Raw genomic sequence first — 6,249 nt, forward strand, 5'->3', positions numbered from 1 at the left:
GACAGCCCCAAACACAACATTGCCTTGGACGTTGTCCACCTCCAGGCACAGAGCAAGGCTGGAGCAGGAGGGAAGGGGAAGGAGTGAAAAGGGGCATGCCCAGGTCCCCCCCACCCAGCCTTTCCCATCTCTTGGTTTGAATGTGGGACCCTTATTTTCTTACTGTTTTTCAGAGTGTCTCAAGCATGATCACGGATGGGGACCTCTCCCCGGTGTCCGGCAGAGCCACTCCATGCAGGCAGCCCAGGCGTTTCGCATGGCAAATGGGAAGCGATTGATCTCCAGGAAAGCGATTTATCAGCAGCTGGTGACCTGCGGAGCTGAAACCCCGGCTGCACTTGTTCCTGGGCCACGCTGCGGAGCTAATGGCATAAGCAGGGGGAAGCACAGATGTGAGCAGCACAGCCATCGACAGCAAGACGGATGATACCTTGGGACAGGGCTCGTGCACCTTTGGCTCTTTGGTACGCATATAGCATGACTTCCAAGCTGGATGTGGAGAGGAAGAGGCTGGGGGCAGCAGTTCCCATCCTCACCCCAAATTACCCTCATGGGAAGACGGAGGTGAGGCTGGACCACATCCTTCAAGTCTGGCACTTGGGCCAGCAGCTCTTGTCCCTCCTCAACTGGAAGATAAGCAGAAATGTCCTTGCAAGGTTTTCTCCTTTATAACAGTTGCTGAGAGGTTGCATGAGATGGGGGCTTAGCTAAGCCCACAAAATGGGCTTTCCACAGCCAGGAAAAGGAGGCTTCAGATGCAGATTTAGGGAGGGAGAGAGGCAGAATCTAAAGACCCTGTTAGATTTCAGTGCCACAGCTTCTATCTTGGATTTTGCTGTCCATTTAAGAAGTAGGAGATTTTAGTTCCAAGTTTACAAGTTGGGCCTGTCTCCTCAGAAAAATAAAATTCAAGAAAAGAATTTTTATAGGACAATTTGTTGCTCTCCATGAAGGCTTGAGAAAGCCAAACTGCATGGCCTGCAGGGCTGCAGCTCTGGTGTGGAAATGGATACAGCAGCGTCCCGCCTGCCCTCTCCCTCTTTCAGCAAGAGGTTTCCCTTTGGTTTACAGCAGCCCATGCTCCAGGGGAAAAAACAACAACTGCCGCTGTTATTCTTTATGAAGGCAGCAAGAGGGCTGAATAAAAGAGGCTGCATCCAAAGCACAATATGAGATGAAAAAGACATCCAAGCTCCATGGCGCTAGATAAAACAAAGCACACACAAAAAGAATCAAATGCTGAAATATGTATTTCTTGTGGGTATGAATAGAACTGTCTATGTTTGCCTTGGAGACAGGGGGAAGGAGGCCAAACGGTTTAATCTCAGCAGGTATTGCTTTTCAGTACAGAGACATCGAGCAATTTCAAGACCTCCTGCCAGGCTGTTTCAGCAGTCGCACAGCCCTGCTCTCTCCGAGCTGCTCGGCGCTGGCCCGTGGAAAGGTCCCCTCCACTCTGCAGCCCACGGGCAGGTAGATGCTCGCACACCTCTTGCCCTACCACAGATGTTAGCAATAAGAAAAGCCCAACAAGTTCAAGGTAGCAAATCAGCCATCTCCAGGAGCTTTAGCCAGCCTTCGCCTCGCTCTCCCCAGCCTGGCTCCCGTCACCGGGCCATGCCAGACCGTCTGGTGTGTCCTCACTTCTCTGAACTCGGGGACTTTGGACTGGAGGGCAGGCAAGTGGGATTTGTTCTGGTGGGCTGTAAAGCACCGGAGCTGGAGAGTGAATAGCTGTTATCGCTGGAGCACACTGATATCTCTAGGAGTCCCATAAGGACATGCAGGAACCAAGATCCACAGATTTATGTCTTCGTAAAGCCACAAAACAAACACAAAAAAGAGCTGGGTTTCCACTCAAGATAAAAGTTGACGTGGACATGATAAAAAAGATTAAATGCTCCTATTAAAAAAAAAAAAAAAGTCCATTTTTTTCAAAATTATTTCCAGGCTTGGAAATCCAGTGATGCTACTGCCATCCTGTTTTCTTCCTCCAAACGACCTCGCCCACTGCCGTCCCGGGGCTGTGCATGAGCACGTTTCCCTTCGCGTCTCTGATCTTGCCCCAGTACTCGCCATGCACACAAACGTGTGCCAGCGCACCCGGCACCAGCAGGTGCTCGAGCAGTTTGCAGGCAGGTGGATGCCATGCCGGCTCGGCCATGAAATCATACGGTGCTCTCGTCTGCTTAAAAGGCAGGAGGGACCCATCTGGCATGGCATGATGAGCGGGTCTGGAGGAGCAGGGCCAGGTCCCAGAGGCGATGAGTGAGTGCAGGCGATCGTTCCAAGAGGTGAAGGCAGAAGGTCTCCAGGTGTGAGGGTAAGGGAGCAGGTGCCCTGCAGATGTTTTCCACATACTTGCCTGGAAACTGTGATGAGCTCATCTGAGAAGAGCCCTGCAGATGCCGAGCGCACCCAGCCGCTCGCTGGCAGGTTGGGCAGGTCAGTAATTCTGATATGCTGCGCCCTCGCAGAAAGCGCATGGTTGGATCAGTTCACCATCGCTTGCATCTGCTTCCCTCACCCCGGATCGCATTACCATCTCCCCGACTCTGAGCAGCCCATCCACGTGCAGAAATTCGGTGCCTGACAGTGATGGAGAGCAGAAGCAGTTGATGAATGACATTAAGCACTGGAGGAGGTGGGAGATGTTTCCTAGCTAATCTGTTCCTCCTGAGCGAGGCTAGATGTGCTCCAGTGTCTCCTCTCCGGTGGTTTGGGCCAGCCTGTTACCCAACCTTGTTGCTGTTTTCATCTCTGTTGAGAAGCCAGGTGGTCTGAGGAGCACACCCATCCTCCCCGGGCATGTTGCCTCCAGTACCACCCACTGGTTCCCTCATGCTCTGAGGCTGAAAATACGGTTTTAATAATGTGTCCATAAATCATTCTGTCCGTAGCAGCTGACACGAACAGTGGTGCTGGGAACAGGCCCAAACTTCCCAGGTGCAGGAAAGCCTACGCAGTCAACCCCAGTGCTGGTGCCGTGAACGGTGGCCCCCGTCAGCCCATGGCACGAAGGTGGCCACCAACGAGACCCAAGGGCAGCGGTCACCGCCGGGTGCAACCCACCCTCCAGGGAAGCAAGGGTGGGATTCAGGGCCCTAAACAGAGGTATCTGGTGCCACGTGAGATGCTCTGGGGTCTCGGGGCAAACCATGGGGCTGCCAGGACCTACGGGACACCTGAGCCTGCTGGAACAGCAGCTGGAGGCCAGGTGGGGTCCTGCAGGGTGCCTAAATGGCACCAGGTACCCACCTTCGGGCACCCAAAATGTGCCCAAGGTCTTGACGTGGGACCTGGGTCTTGGCCGTGGCATCAGCTATTAGTACTGCACAAGGATCACCCTGCTGCAGTGGATCTACCTGTGCATCCTCACCCATCCACAGCCCTGTGCTCACAGGTGCCCGGGAAGGGTCAGCGCTGTTATAATCCCTCTTCTGCAGCCGAGGAACTGGAGTACACAGAGATGAAGTAACCCGGCCATGTTCCTGGGGGTCTGGGCTGTCTGCAGTCTGCCACAGAGCATTGCACCGACAGCGTCTGCACCTTGGACACATCTCTCTATTCGCAAGACCACGGGATAATCCTGCTTTCTCAGCAGCAGCGAGAGCCATAGCGGAGATGCTGGTTAGCAGAGATGGCACGTGCTACCTGCGGTGGCAGCAGAAATCACTTACGGCTGCCTAAAAAGAAATGTCATCTCAAAACAACCGCATCAACATGCATTTTTTACAGCCCTCCCTAGATTTTTGTCACGGATTCCCCCAGCGGAGTCACGCTGGCCTCTGACAGATACAGGATACGTCTCATGACAGATCGGTTGTTTTAAAGGTATCCTGTTCTCCAGCTCTAATAATTTGGGAAGCTCATTTGCAGCCTTGAAAGCCGTTAGCCAGCAATTCTCCGAGTCTGCACAGAGTTTGCAGCCTGTCGGGCTCGCCTGTCCCCGAGCATCCATCACTCTCACACTTCGCTCCTGCACCGACACTGAAATAACAAGCGAGATCCTGCACCGGTGCAAAGCAAGTACCCCCCGCTGTACATCAGGACAGTTCCCCAGCAAATAAACTGGTTGGGATGATTTTTTTCCTGATCTCACGATGGATGAGTTCAGATTTTGGGCATGGGTTGGGTTCAGGGCAAGGGCTGCTATGAAGAGCAACACCCCATCACTGCTGCCCAGACTTTCCCATTCACCCTGTTCTTTCCATCACTTCCTTGCACTCAGCAGCGATGAGATTTTCCAGCAAGAAAAGTTTTTTAAAAAAAAAAAAGGCAGAAAAGACATATACCCGTGCCACAGTTTTGGAGCACAAGGCCCGTTTGCTGCCCGGACAGACCTCTGAAGGGAAGAAACCATTCCCAGATCGAAGGCTTTGACTCTGCCCAGCCTGTTTCTTTGTCTCTGGCATTCAGAGGGGCGACGGGAAAAGCAGCTGGCCGGGCGCGGGGTCTTCGCAGCGGGACTTCGCCTGATATCAAGGCAACGAGGGGTTTTCACCTGATGCTGGAAACAATGCCATCCATAGAAGCCCACATTGTTACCTTGACATTTGGAAGCAATTACCTGCATGTTATGTAAAACTTTTATTAAACGACTGGAGAAATTCGGTAATGTGTTAATCATTGGTTGAATGACATCTGCTTAATACCAGAGATTTTTGAACTGCAGGAGAAGGGTTCAGCAGTTCAGAATGATTACCAAAACATATTGCTCCTTTTTTCGTTCTCCTATGTGTTAATTTTTCAGATTTATTATCTTAGGCTCCTGCGTCTAGTATTTTCACTACATGTCAACATCTGTTATATCTCTGCATTTCGCAGCTCTTTAGTCTTTGCCCCATGAAGCCTTAGGCACTCGGATGAGAGACGCAGCCAGCTCTAACCCAGGGCTTATGCAATTTTCCAAACTAATCCAAAGGACAATTACCAGGGAAATTTGGCTCGCGGAGGCATTTCTGGCATCAAAAAAGGGATCGGTAGATGGACTCAAACCCAAAGAAACCAGGCAGGTCTAGAGACAAACTTGGCCATCAGGACAAGACTTGGAAAGTCTGGGGCGCTGCGAGTCTGCTGCTCTTTGAGAAACATGTGGTGGGTAGAAATGTGTCATGGAAAGATGCTCGGTTCGTTCCCGCTCCTTTTATTTGCTCATGCAGACCTGGAGTCACTCCGTTCATATGGCAAGCCATAAAATCCTCCGGGGACACTCATCCTTTCGAAATGCAGAGCAAGGAAGGAAGGGATGTTCTCCACAAGCCGTTGCGGCCAGGGAGCTCTGGTAGCGTGTGTGGTGCAGACACGTCCACGGAGATTTGGGATCTGGCTGGGATGCTGGGCTCCAGGCTGGGCACAAGCGCCGGCGCCTGGGCAGAGGTGGGGGACTGGGCACTGCCCTCAATAAAGTCACAGTCTGTTAGGGCTAGGATTCATCCTGCTTTCTCTTTTTTTTTGGGAAGGGGGAAGGGTGAGGCTTACAAACACAGTGCCAACATTTCTCTGCTGGTAAAATCTTTGCCCTCGCCCCCTACTCCTGTCTCCCCTGGGATCGCTTTTGCTGGCAGACACATGAGAGATTCCCTGTCGAAGCAGAGGTCTTGCAAAGGCAGCTCTTACCCCATGGAAAACCAGCCACCAGCTCCTCCACGGGGCACCCAGCCGGGGGCAAGCCAGGGTCCCGTTAGGACAACACGCTGAGCGGCCTCAGCCTGGGGCTGGAGGGAAGAAACATCCTCGGAGCACTGGGATTCCTCCTGGCTGCGCCGGCGGACGTTCCTGCACTCTCCCAGCGACGGAGGCTCCCGTACGGGTGCTCCCTTTGCTGGGTAAAAGCTGGTGGCCCCGAGGGGCAGCGCATTAATGGCCCTATGTCCCGGGGACCAGCACCCGGTGCAGCTGGATGGGTGCACAAACAGGCAGCTGCCCGACAGCCAGCAAAACCTCTCCTAAAGCCACTAGGAGGAATACAGAGCGTCTCGCCAGGCTCGTATTGGGCTTAAATTGTGCACTGGCCCTGCACGATGAATTTCATCCTGTGTGTATTAAATATCTGGGCAGGTTAACCCGGAGCAGCTCCGCGCAGGACAGCCGAGCGCGGGCGGGTGCTGCAGGACCGGTTTGGGAGCGGTGGGAAGCAAAGCGCAGCCCCCCCGCTCGGGGCATCGGTTGACGGAACCGTGATAGAGAAAGTTCACCCTAAACATGACTTAATAGAAAATCTTTTTGCAGGTAGTTTCCATGCACTGC

Source organism: Ciconia boyciana, chromosome 13 (assembly GCF_034638445.1).
Source record: "Ciconia boyciana chromosome 13, ASM3463844v1, whole genome shotgun sequence".
Taxonomy (NCBI): domain Eukaryota; kingdom Metazoa; phylum Chordata; class Aves; order Ciconiiformes; family Ciconiidae; genus Ciconia; species Ciconia boyciana.